At 36.6% G+C, this 13405-nt stretch overlaps 2 long non-coding RNA genes across 3 annotated transcripts; one reads left to right on the top strand and one right to left on the bottom strand.

Moving 5' to 3' along the window:
* Positions 1–1599: 1599 nt before the first annotated feature.
* On the bottom strand, positions 1600–10803 carry LOC148693811 (uncharacterized). 2 transcript variants are annotated; one of them, XR_015951803.1, is made up of 3 exons: positions 9412–10803; positions 5501–5563; positions 1600–2653 (listed from the first exon to the last, which is right to left on the bottom strand). It is a non-coding gene; the product is annotated as an uncharacterized LOC148693811 (long non-coding RNA). The 2 variants fall into 2 exon arrangements; XR_015951804.1 differs by lacking the exon at positions 1600–2653 and adding an exon at positions 2684–2811.
* Positions 3553–4089, top strand: LOC148693812 (uncharacterized). Its single transcript, XR_015951805.1, has 3 exons — positions 3553–3661; positions 3762–3924; positions 4026–4089. It is a non-coding gene; the product is annotated as an uncharacterized LOC148693812 (long non-coding RNA).
* Positions 10804–13405: the final 2602 nt, after the last annotated feature.

Genomic DNA, 13405 nt, shown 5'->3' on the forward strand with positions numbered 1-13405 from the left:
TTCCTGCGTATATGAATTTTATGAACTTATGATTGTATCATTTTTTTCCGAATTTTACTAAGATTACAAACCCTAATTAAATATCCAAATTAATTTATTCCGAATTGAAAACCCTAATTAGTAAAGGAAACATGGGGAAATATTAAGTTAAATAGGATAATGAAAATATATATTTAACACTAAGACACACAATGTATCAACCATAATAATTTGGTACCAAACTCATCGTACATATGATTTGAATCAAAGACACCCCAAAATATCACTAAATCATATTCTTCCTGAATCCACATTTAGTCAAACAAGGAGTACTTGTAAACAAGACTCTAATACTAATACCAAATTAGACAACAATTAAACTGAAAAAGTTTAAGCAACAATTAAACTGAAAAAGTTTAAGTTGTTATAACCTTAGAAAATGAACTTACAATGTATATCAAATTTGCCGCGTTTAATTATTTTTCTTTGGTTTGATGTGTGTTAAGAGAGAATGTGTAGCCAAGAACAAAAGTTAGAAGACAAAACATATATGACTTCATTAAGTCAAGTCCTTTTTATTAAAGCAGTGGTCCTTTGATTTGAAAAGTTCAAAACTTAGGCTCGATCCCATTCGCCCTTGTCTCGCCCGGTGGAATCGATCCCTTGATTTGAAAAGCGTTCTGAGCAAAAGTAACGAATATTCTAAATGGGAGCTAATTTCATTATCTTAAGTCTCTTGAGACCGCGTACATCTATTGAATTAAACCTCATGCTGTATAGCACTATAGTTTAGTGTTTTCTTCTTTACTTGTAAGAATAAAGTTTTAAGTTCAGCTAATGTGGATGGCGTACTTTTGTAATCTAAAAACAAGAGATTCAAAAGTCACAAATCAAATTACTCGTAAGCGCACGAATCAATTTTAATGAAAAATGACAAATAAATGTGTAGTGAATAGTACCAGGAAAAGGTAAAAATATGGTTTTTCGTTAAAAGTGAACAATACCGGGAATGTTTCGTTAAAACTCCTTTTTTTTTTTTTTAAGGCATGAATTAATTTATGGTCAGGCATTAACTCGTGTATCTCTACATGATAACTATATTCTATTGGCACTACAACAGAACTGGTCTTTTGTGGCGCACAAAGGGCGCCGTAAATGGTTATTCACGGCGTGAGCCCCCAAGCAGTAAAAGCCCCTATCGTAAAATATATTTTGTCAAATACGACGTTCTCTAGTAGCTGTAAATAATTTAAGCAAACACGTCGTAAATGCTCTTTAAGGGGTGCCTTGCGCGCCTTAATTGATATTAGATACGGCGTTAATGAAGTGTCGTAAATTCTCTTTAAGGCATGTCTTGCACACCTTAATTGGTATTAGATACGGTGTTAATAAAGTGTCGTAATACTACAAAAACAATTACGGCATATCTGTGTGCCGTAATTTATATTTGATACAGCGTTTGTTGAGTGTCGTAATACTGTGAAAGGAATTAAGGCATATATCGTACATCATAAACAAAGACTAGCATCAACAATTACTGTTGAATTTGCATACAGTAATTTACATTTATTTTAATTTTAATTTTTAATATATATATAAAAGAATCGACAAAATTACACATTTACTATAATACAATAATTTCATAAGTAATCATATTGTCAAAATGTATTACAAGTTGAACAAAGCTAAGGTCAATATCAAACTACACATGAAATACCAAATAGGCCTCTACTAACAAAGAAATTTGTCAATTGAAAGACTTCACTTTTCCTTGAAGACCTCCAAACGAAGTCATTTGAGAGTGAAATACTGCTCCTAACGCATGAACCACACTAATTACTTTCTCTATCTGCATAGACATAAGCACATGGAGCAGAAGAAAATCTATTGTACAACTATATGTAGAAATACACATTTAATCTCAAGTAAAAAAAGTGATACTGAAAGAAAACCTAATTATTGTCATACAAACCTAAATTCCAAATTATGCCTTCACAGTTTTATTGCTTTACACTCATACATGTATCAAATGACTTAAATATACACAAATTATGCCTTTACAATTTTACTTTTTCCTATAACCTGCATAAAAATCATATACTTGTGAATAGATAAATTAATGAGTCTCTAACATTTCACGCATGAAGAATTGATGCGGCAAGTAGAAGATTGGATATTCGATCAGTGGATATGGTTATCAATTATGATATCCCCAAAAACTGTAAGGTAAGACTCACTGTTTTTTGACCTTGTGGCTTGCTGTTATCAATTTACATCAAAGTTAGCCATTTATCTAGTTTTTGGGTCTTAATATATTACAAATTCAACATCAAATTTCAAATTTTTTTTCATTTCTTTTTGTTCCATTTTCTTCAATCCAATCAACTTTCTTGGGAATTAAAACAAAAGGAGAGAAAGAGAGAGTTCCCAACCTATCTCAACTTCGTCTTTGGAAACTAGGCTGTGCAAACGGATAAAGTGCCCAACCAAGATAATCTAGCTAGTCAAAGGAGATGGATTTGGTGGGTAAGTTAAGTGCTGGTCAAAACAAAATGTTAACTTAGAAATTGATAAAGACTTTAATACTAATAAAATTAAGTATAAACTTTTCCACTCATTACCGTTGCATTTGCAACCTCTTCGTTTAAAAATTCACCAAAGACTTGAATGCTACCTGAAAATTAGTAAAAAGAAATAGAATAAATAAGTGAATATAAATCTTACCAAGGGAACTCAATCAAATTAGCATTTTTATCCAGTAGTACAAACTAAACAAAGTACCCCATGTGACCTAGAGGTCCGGGATATGCATACAAAGAAACCCAAGTCACTCTGCAAGCCCAACCAAATCACACAGAGAGAAAAATTAACAAATCCCCAACACCATAATTAAAACTCTTTTAGGGGAAACTGAATTGGAATACTCTAGATTAATATTAGTCTAAATTTTTTTCAAATACTTGGTGTCACAACTCGTCCCGGAATTTTAATTCCGAGGACGTGAAGTTATGAAAATGCCCTTAAACGGGACTAAGGGGAGTAAAATATGTTGTAACTTGATGACTTGGGGATTGGGTAGGATCCCACCTCCCTCAAATCTCTCCCCCATTTCTGCATCTTGTCTCTCTCTCTCCTCCCTCACAAACCTCTCATTCTCTCTGTAAGTTCTCTCTCTCTCCTTCGAACTCACACGGACCACCCACAAACCACCCTAAAACTATACCAACGAAGGATCTAAGACCACCATCGTACTCCTGAGGACCACACGAACACGATGGTACCAATTTCAGGTGAGTTTCACTTCGGAAAATATGGATTTCAATTTCACTGTGCGTGTGCACTGTTCATGCGCACGTAAAACTTGATGTTTTCTGGGATTTTGAAGCTTGTAGGAAGCTTGGTGAGGTCCTAAGGAAGCTCGGAGTGCTTCGTTTGAAGGATTTGGACGTCGGGATCACAAACTGTAAGTTCGGCCGAATTTTCGTATTTTTAGAAAAGTTTGATTCCGTTGTTTTTAGGCCCTAAAACTAGTCCAACGTGGTAGATTATGATTAGGGCTTCATTTTGGTATAGATTACGTGAAAAATGGACGTAGGAACACGGAGAACGACAAGTTCAAAGTTTGGCCGGAGCTTTCGGGGATTTTTCCGGCGAATCCACGGCGAGTTAGGGGTCAAGGAAGGTATGGATGTGTTAGTCTCGTCAATACCTTCATTTTGATATATAGTACGTCGAAAATGGTTAAGAAATGAAGAAGTTATGACATTTTGAAGTTTACCCAGAAATTCCGGCAAAACACCCACCGCCGGCGAAACCAGTCCGGCGACGCGAGGAAGAAGACGCGCGCGTGGGCAGCGCGTGAACAGGGCGCGTGGGGGCGCGTGAGAGCTCCAAATTGAGTTCTGAAAATTGTCACGCGTTCGTGACGTCGTGTAGATCACCGTGGTATATTCATACACCCAAATTGAGCAACGTATGAGAAAGTTATGGACGAATGTTTGGTGTATGTGCGTTAAATAACGTCAATTTGGTTACTTTTTGTATAGGTGAAAATTATACAGAGGAGGAATGTAACTAAGCTAGGGGAGGTTCAGGGACCTATGAGGCGTCAATGTGATCAGTGAGTGGGCAGTTATTTTTCAGTATATATATATATACGTATGCTTGACGTATTTCCCAGAAAACGTATTTTAAAAGAAATACGAATTAAATATCCTGTCATATATGCATCATATCTTAATATGTGCATTACCATAATTATGCATACTGTTGCATGGTGCTGAGGAGGCCCAGGTAAGCTACATTTGAAATACATTTGATATACATATGAAATACGTTTGGAATACAATTGAAATACTATCATCACATGCATTAATAGTGGCATACAATTATATATGTGTATTTGGTGCTGTGGACGCACAGGTAAGTGCCAGGTAAGTGGTATTCATGTTTGTATTCAGTAGTAGCTTGAGATGCTTAGAGAGCTCATAATCTGCACCCCCGGTGTTAGTGCTCCCGCCCAGAGAGGGGCAGAGTCCTTCACGTGATGTTCACCCGCACCACACGCTCGCCTTGGATCCAAGTAGGTGCATAGCCTTGTCGTGCAGACCACATTAGGTGGTTCCGACTCGTAGGTGACCCGCGATTATTCGCACAGTCTTCACGTGATCGTAGCACTAGAGCGTATATATTACACCCAGTCCTGTCGTACAGACCACATTAGGTGGTTCCGACTCGTGTGCAGATTCAGATATTGAGTTGAGATTGGAGCTCTATCTGTAGCCGTACAGGTCACGTTAGGTGACTCCCGGCTGCCAGATTATATGTTATTGTTATGAGTTATGCTTGAGCACTTACATTTATTATGAGATTCTGATGTGGCATATTCTTGAGCATGAATGATATACCCTTGAGCATGTTTGGCATATCTATACATACGTATATATGTTTATTTTCTGGGAAGTATACTTGTTTTACGGCGAGGGGTTAGTATATTCAAAGAGAAAAGAAGGTTTTGAATACGTTCGTTTTACTGACCCACTCAATTTTGGTTTTGCGCCCCTCCAGGTTCAAGAATTGCAAAGGTGTGGTGACTATGAGGAAATTCAACGGTGTTCTGACAGAATGGACCAAATGAGGACTCACCTTCGGGTGGTTCATCTTAGAAGTTGTATATTTTAAAGCTTCCGAACTGTGTAAATGGTTACGTCACTCTCACGTGACGGCCAGCATGCCCTCCTTCGGGACGGGGTGTGTCACTTGGTGCCTCAGATTTGATAATTCATTGGGCGCCATTACTTACTGTTGTAGATTTGGGAAGGAATCAATTCCAACATACCTATCAAAAACTGTTTCACTCAATAAAAAAGATTAGGTAACCCAAATGTTGTTCAAATGCATATGTAAGTTTATAACTTACAAAAAAAGACATTATAACAAGAAAAAAAGTGCTGATACAATTCCTCCAATACACTTAAAGGTGGGCATATTAACACTTATTTAAATTATTAAATCACTTAACTTGTATATATTTGTCACTGCACTTGGAAATATAGGTGGTGATCTAACAAATAGCATGAGCAACCTGCAAAGGACAGAAATGGATTGACAAAAGTTATTTGCTGCCCAAGTGTTGACCCTAAAAATTACAAAGCCTACGTGGCGCGCAGGCCGAGTAACTAATAAGCTAACTACGTCCTTCGGTTGAATGCGGGGCGTGCCAACTCGTCGGCCGAGCTCGGCCGAGGAGTAAAATTTGTTGATGTTGCGTTGAGCGCGTCGGTGACTTCTCTATCTTGCGACTGCGGCCGAGGAAGGAACAAATCTCGGCCTTTAGATTCTCGAGCCTGAAGACAAGGCTGCTAGTTCTACGAAGTTCAATATCAAATTCGGCTCTCAAGGTGCCGAATGTAGTAACCTGGTAACACCTCACTTCGCCGAGAGGGCTAATGAGATGACCTCTGCCAATAAGGATTTGAAAATCCTTCTCGACCGAGACTTGGATAGATAACCAGTCGGCCTCGACGCAGTGCTGTTTATCCAAACTGAAGGTGCTTCGGGAACGGCTGATTCTACGGCAACAGTGCTGTTTATCCAAACTGAAGGTGTTCGCCGGTTGCCTTCACAGTGCTGTTTATCCAAACTGAAGATGTGTCGGCGGAAAAAAGAAAATAAAAAAAATCTCAAGATGTTTGAGAGGTTTTGCGCAGGGCAGTTGGGTGTTGAATTGGATCTCCTCTCTATGGTGTTCGCAGCCTTGTATTTATAGAAGCAGATGTGTGGTGCGGCTTCACTTGTGTAGAATTTGATTTTAATTCAAACTCATCAGCTAGAGTCTAGGTCAAAGACTTCTCAAGGTAAGCAACAACCTATCTTTTAGATATCATTTATCTTTAAACGATCCGCTGGATATAGCCAATATTAGGCTTAGATAATCCAATATATATTAAGAGATAATACTATGATTAAAACCACAATATTATTCCTTAATAATAATTGAAAATTATCTCAACCACTTTATCATCCAACGGTCTAGAACTTTACTCATCTAACGGCCTTGATTGTATGGGCCGATAGCGTAAATTTAGGTCCAAACATTGCCCCCTAGTTTCCTTGAGCTTCGGCCCATAAGCCGAATGGTTAAGGAAATTAAGTCTTTCCAGCCAGTCAGGAGTACCTCGACCACCTACTTATCAGGCCGAGAGAAACCTGTTGCTGTGTTGAGCCGAGAGAACATGATCCTGGCTTCTTTTGACCAAAGAACAACTCATGGTTGAAGAGAAGTGATAAGCAATCATGAACCAAGGTCGAGAAGAATTAGGGGGTAGGAAAAATAATTTGGGGTCAATAGTTCGGCCGAACTTTCTTTTATTCGGCCGAAGAATTGTATTCGACCAAATAGTTTTGTAAAGTGGGCCGAGGCCGAGGCCAAGAAGAATTGGGTGTAGAACCTATATATATATATATATATATATATATCCCATTGTATTCGGCCAAACTTTCTTTTATTCGGCCAAAGAATTGTATTCGGCCATATTTTCTTTTATTCGGCCATATCGTTTTGTAAAGTGGGCCGAGGAACATTAGCTAGATACGTTTCGTGGCCGAGGAACTTCATTGTCGGCCGAGGTCTTAAAGTGGCCGAAGACCATCATCACATATATATGAATCCAAAGCCACAAAAAACAAAATCAAAACTTGGCCCATTGGCTTTGGAATGATGTTGTCGGGCATGCATATTTCTATCACCCTTTTTTTTTTTTTTTTTTTTTTTCCCCCGGGGGCTCAATGCTCATTGCCCCCCTGTATTTTCTTAAGTATCGGCCAAGAGGCCGAATGGTTAAGAAAGTAATTTAGCACATGGAAATAAAAGTGGCCGAACCATAAATAGGAGGAGGCCAACGATGCTTTATTCCAAGCCGAGATCTTATAATATCAAAATTCTCAAATTGATTTCGCTCTAGGCCAAATAAAGAATTTTCTCCAAATATTTGTAACTTGGTGAAAATTTTTTCATTTTCGGCCGCCGAATGTGTTGAACAATTATTATGCCCCACACGCATAATTTCGGCTTTTAATTCAAACAACTTAGCCGAATGAGATTTCTCTATATCGGTGTTATCACTAATAATCATATTGATTGGCGTAGTTTCGGCATCTAAAACCATGTCTCCAATTACCATATCAATTGATGTGGTTTTATGGTCCGAAATCGTGTATCGGTATTGTTCGTCATTGGAACACTCCTCTAAAGAAACATTTTCTGAGTCAATTCTTGGCTCAGAAACTTGAACATTTTCTTCTAGGCCTACCACACTTTCAGTCTCGACCGAAAAAATAGGTGGCCTTTGTTCCTCGACCAAATTAACAATTTTCTTAAGCCGATGTCTGATTACGGCCGAAGCGGAAAATTGCCCCCCAGTCTTTTCAACCGACCATTCCTCAAATGGAATTGATTTGTAGTCGAAAACGTAAGGAAAATATTTTCCATCCAGCCAGGCATTAAATCGAGCCCTGTCTTCATTTACCCATTGCTCTTGCAGGGCAACATGAGCTTTTATTCTCAACATGTAAGCGAATGACTTTTGCAACTCTTTATGGCCACGAAGAACTTTTTCCACTTCCAAAGATCTTTTCCGTTCTTCATTGTGTTTTTTCAATTCCTCTAGGCGCTCGTACAATCGGCTACGTGGAGCCGGATTGGAATCTTGATATATCATATAAACTTCGTAGTATTAGCACTGGGTCCCACTGGGCGTGCCAAAATGTTGACCCTAAAAATTACAAAGCCTACGTGGCGCGCAGGCCGAGTAACTAATAAGCTAACTACGTCCTTCGGTTGAATGCGGGGCGTGCCAACTCGTCGGCCGAGCTCGGCCGAGGAGTAAAATTTGTTGATGTTGCGTTGAGCGCGTCGGTGACTTCTCTATCTTGCGACTGCGGCCGAGGAAGGAACAAATCTCGGCCTTTAGATTCTCGAGCCTGAAGACAAGGCTGCTAGTTCTACGAAGTTCAATATCAAATTCGGCTCTCAAGGTGCCGAATGTAGTAACCTGGTAACACCTCACTTCGCCGAGAGGGCTAATGAGATGACCTCTGCCAATAAGGATTTGAAAATCCTTCTCGACCGAGACTTGGATAGATAACCAGTCGGCCTCGACGCAGTGCTGTTTATCCAAACTGAAGGTGCTTCGGGAACGGCTGATTCTACGGCAACAGTGCTGTTTATCCAAACTGAAGGTGTTCGCCGGTTGCCTTCACAGTGCTGTTTATCCAAACTGAAGATGTGTCGGCGGAAAAAAGAAAATAAAAAAATCTCAAGATGTTTGAGAGGTTTTGCGCAGGGCAGTTGGGTGTTGAATTGGATCTCCTCTCTATGGTGTTCGCAGCCTTGTATTTATAGAAGCAGATGTGTGGTGCGGCTTCACTTGTGTAGAATTTGATTTTAATTCAAACTCATCAGCTAGAGTCTAGGTCAAAGACTTCTCAAGGTAAGCAACAACCTATCTTTTAGATATCATTTATCTTTAAACGATCCGCTGGATATAGCCAATATTAGGCTTAGATAATCCAATATATATTAAGAGATAATACTATGATTAAAACCACAATATTATTCCTTAATAATAATTGAAAATTATCTCAACCACTTTATCATCCAACGGTCTAGAACTTTACTCATCTAACGGCCTTGATTGTATGGGCCGATAGCGTAAATTTAGGTCCAAACACCAAGCTATTTGGATCTTTGGACCATTTTTTCCATATTAGTGTACCTAACCGTACACAAAGAGACCATTCCTAAAAAAAACAGTGAAACCCAAAATACTCGATCCCATTTAAAAAGCAAAGCAAGTAGACTTTAGTGAAACAAGAACTTCAACGAAAAATTCAAGCAAAAGTTCATCACAACAAAGAGAACACAACACGCACCCAATTCCTCATATGAGCTAATAAAAGGGTTAGAAGTCAAGCAACCAAGTACCAACCTGTAATTGAAAATTAATATAAAAAAATGAATTAACCAAACATTCAGAAAGATCCAAATGTAGAAGCCCAAAAACACAAAAAAAAAAAAAAAGAAAAAAAAAATATTGAAGTGTATTACAAACTATGGATTAGATAGTGATCCCAAAAGCCAAATATAATCATTAAGCACAAGTTCCATCATTAGTAAAAATTGATCGATTCATTGATTTTTGTATGAGTGATGCAAGTATTGGTATACACAAACAACATGAGGAGATAAGCCTCAAGGATGTGTAGGATTACAATGCAGAGCAACTAAAAGATAAATGTTACAATTGAGAGCATTAATATCCTAATATCCAATAAACAATAGCTTATGTTTTTAATTTTTAAAACTACTTAAGTACAGAGCATTCACTGCTCTAGATTCAAAGAGAACCTCACATAATAAAATCGCTTCTCCATAAAACATAAATGATAGCTCTTGGAATTGACCGCAGAGTATAACGTGATAGCTTTAACAATTAGTATGGTTCAATTTCAAAGCATTTACAAAGCCCAAAATTACTAAACCTTCTTTTCTTATTCAAAAAGATTTTGCCTTTAAACAGCAAGAAAAACAGAAGCATCCCAGAAAAATAATTTCATCCTACAGATTCACAGCAAAAAGAAAAATACTGAAAAATAAAAAGCAAATAGAAAACTGATTAAAAAAAAATCCTCCATATGTAATAATAAATCAAGTTAAAAAATCCCCAATCATGGAATAATAAAGCCAGGCACAAATACATATAAATTTAGAAAAATCAAACCCAAATTGGAGGCTGCAGAGTGCAAATGTGCAGGTGGAGGGGCTGTTGGAGGAAAGTACCTGTAAATTCAAAACCAAATTTATATAAAAATTAAAAAAAATTTGAAAAAAAAAACTTCAACCTTAGAACATTGGGAGAAAAACGGCAGTCTTGTGTGTCTGGGAGAAGAAGATTTAGATGTCGATTTGAGTTTTGGCGGAATGGATCTCCTAGGTTCTTGAATTTTCGGTGGTGGACAGCAAGCGACATGGAGATGAGGCCATGGATCGCGACAAAGCGATGGAGATAGGGGTTTGTTGTTTGGGTAAATAAATCTAGGTATGACATGCACACCAGAGAGGAGATGGCCTTCTTGTTGGGTCACGGTGGTGTGAAAGAAAGAGCAATCTGAAAGGCAGAGAGAAAGAAAGGGGAAAGATGAAGTGGAATGGTCTAGAATTTCACTTGTTTGATATTTCATTATGGTGCTATAATTTCCCGATGTGCATTTTTTGTTAGGTGTGGAGTGGGAAAGTTTAGGCACGAAGCTAGAAACTATTATTTACGACGTATCATTCGTGCCATAAAAGGTAGGGATCCAAATATATAAAAAAAATTCACTTTACGACATAACGTGATGCCTTAAAAGAGAAGGAAAGTGCGTCATGTAAATTGTCAAATACGACACACAATGATTACGCCGTAAATATTTTTATTTAATGAATTGCACAAAAGTGATGTCATGAATGCTAGATTATGTGCAAGTATTACGACATGAACTTTACGAATGTCGTGAATAATATCATTGAAGGCATGCCAGTACTGTAGCCGTATATTTCAAGTCGTAAAAGACCCAAATTGTTCATTAGGCATACAATTAAATACATAAAAATCCATTAAGTGTAGAAGAATCATGCCAAGTAAGACTAGCTTGATATAATTGGTCATTCTCATTAGTTATAATTGGTCATTCTCATTAGTTATAATTGGCCATCCTCATTAGTTTATCTACTCTTCTTAATCTTAGAACCAATAAACTTAATTGTAGGTTATCCTAATAAATTTATTTATCTAGATGCTTAAGGGTGACTAGTCATTAGAAATCTGAATCTAAAATAAAATGCACACAAAGATTAAGAATTCAACATGGTATACAATCAAATATAAGAAATCAACATTGCATACAATCGAATATTAGTTAACAAAGTACTTCACAAATATTCATGACATGTCGTCGTCATAACCTTAGACAATAACTAAGTTACACATAGAAATAAAAATAAAAGAAAGATAGAACCCGGAATCCATGGCAAGGTACATCCCTAGGCTCTTTTATACTAAAGAATCCTAAAGGGTTTGATAAAAATTCTCATAAAACGAAACACATTCCTTAACAATTAATGACACAAACTAGGAAATAATCATTCTTGTCTTGAAAAACACGTCAGTCACTTTGCCCGCTAGATTTAAGGTTGTTCCATCTTCTAGAAAATTTTGGAAAAATAGGAAACATGTAGCTCTATGTCTTAGCTTTCTAGGCTTAAATCGCACATTACTAGGAAAAATCGGGAAAGCCTTCAAATCTTCATTCTTCCACAATTGCGCAGTTCTGACAGGAATGTAACTTTTGCAGGATTGAATTATAAAATTGGAATGTTTGGCTCCATAAAAAATTATGAAATTTGGACAAATGATCTTCGGTCTCTTTGATTCTTTATCCAATTGATCTTGCATCAAAACTTCTTCTGAAGCCGATTTATCGTAAAAAGTGTTATAAGTGCAAAACTGCTGAAAATAAGAAAAGGAAAGTAATAAGTCTCTTTTATAACCAATTCCTTAACAAAACCTAGGGATAATTGAGATGAAAATATGAGAAATAATGCACCTATGAGTGAGCTCGCTACCAAAATATTTAACAAACTATTGATTGCTTGGATCTAATCTCCAACTCTATAATGTAAATATATCGGTGTCTTACAAAAAATATCTTAAACTACAATTATTTTTCAATTGTTTCATTTAGACAACGATATCTTTACATTAAAGGATGAGGAGAATAAATAGATATGAAACTCGTCATTCACTAGATTTGAATTACATATAAAGAGAAATATCATTAAACTGTAATACCAAGTGACGTTTAAACATAATTGATGATGTAAAAGAGAAAAATCATTGATTACTTATGGTATCCAATGATTAACGATATTGTATTGTGGATGCGTACCGACCATAATAAGCAAGCACGTGTTCCCTTTACCTACACAGGACAACTACATATATATATATATATATATATATATATATATATATATATATATATATATATGCATGCATTTCGTTTTCTACAATCAAGACAAGCATCCTCAGTTGTCTCCGGATGAAACATTTAACAAATAAAAGGTTGTTATAGATTAATTATACAGTGAATAATTGACATATTTATATAATAACTTCATTTTTGTTCAAGAAATGTTAAGGAAACTTTGTTAAAAATTGAACTCTTGATATACTCTCTGGCACCTTATGTTTTGGACATAATGTTTTTTAATGTTGATAAGAAAGTTAACGTTAAACTGTGAACTGGTTGAAAGTCTATGGAGAATTTCACTTTAAGATAATCACATTAGCATTTCTCTTTTGTTCATGTATGTATCCTCCAAGGCCTTAATAATTACATATCCTCCAAGGCCTTAATAAAGAGTTACGTTAGCATTTCTCTGTATGTATCCTCCAAGGTTTTAATAGGGTCGAGAAAAAGTCCATGCTCTTACTGTCTTACAAATGTTTAATTTGTGAAGTTTCACGGGATATAGTATTATACTGTAATTGCAGGCCATAGTGGGAAAGATTATGACCTAACCAGTACTATGCATTGTAAAAGAATATCAGAATCATACAATAAAAAGGAATTTTAATCGATGCAATCATAACAAATTTTAATGGATGCAGTCATAACAACCATGCACTTGATTTTAGGCTACAAAGTTGAGCGGTGTTTGGGTCTAAAGTTCTGGTTTGGGAGAGATTTTTCAGTGTGATCGGTACATGGGATGATACATTACGTGTCATTATATAAATGATGAGATATGTGTGCTAAAATGTTAATAACTTAAAAAATAAAATTTCTCACTACTCCTATTAAAATAATGGTGTACCACTTGTGT

Source organism: Pyrus communis, chromosome 10 (genome assembly GCF_041283825.1).
Source record: "Pyrus communis isolate YQ-2024b chromosome 10, ASM4128382v1, whole genome shotgun sequence".
NCBI lineage: Eukaryota > Viridiplantae > Streptophyta > Magnoliopsida > Rosales > Rosaceae > Pyrus > Pyrus communis.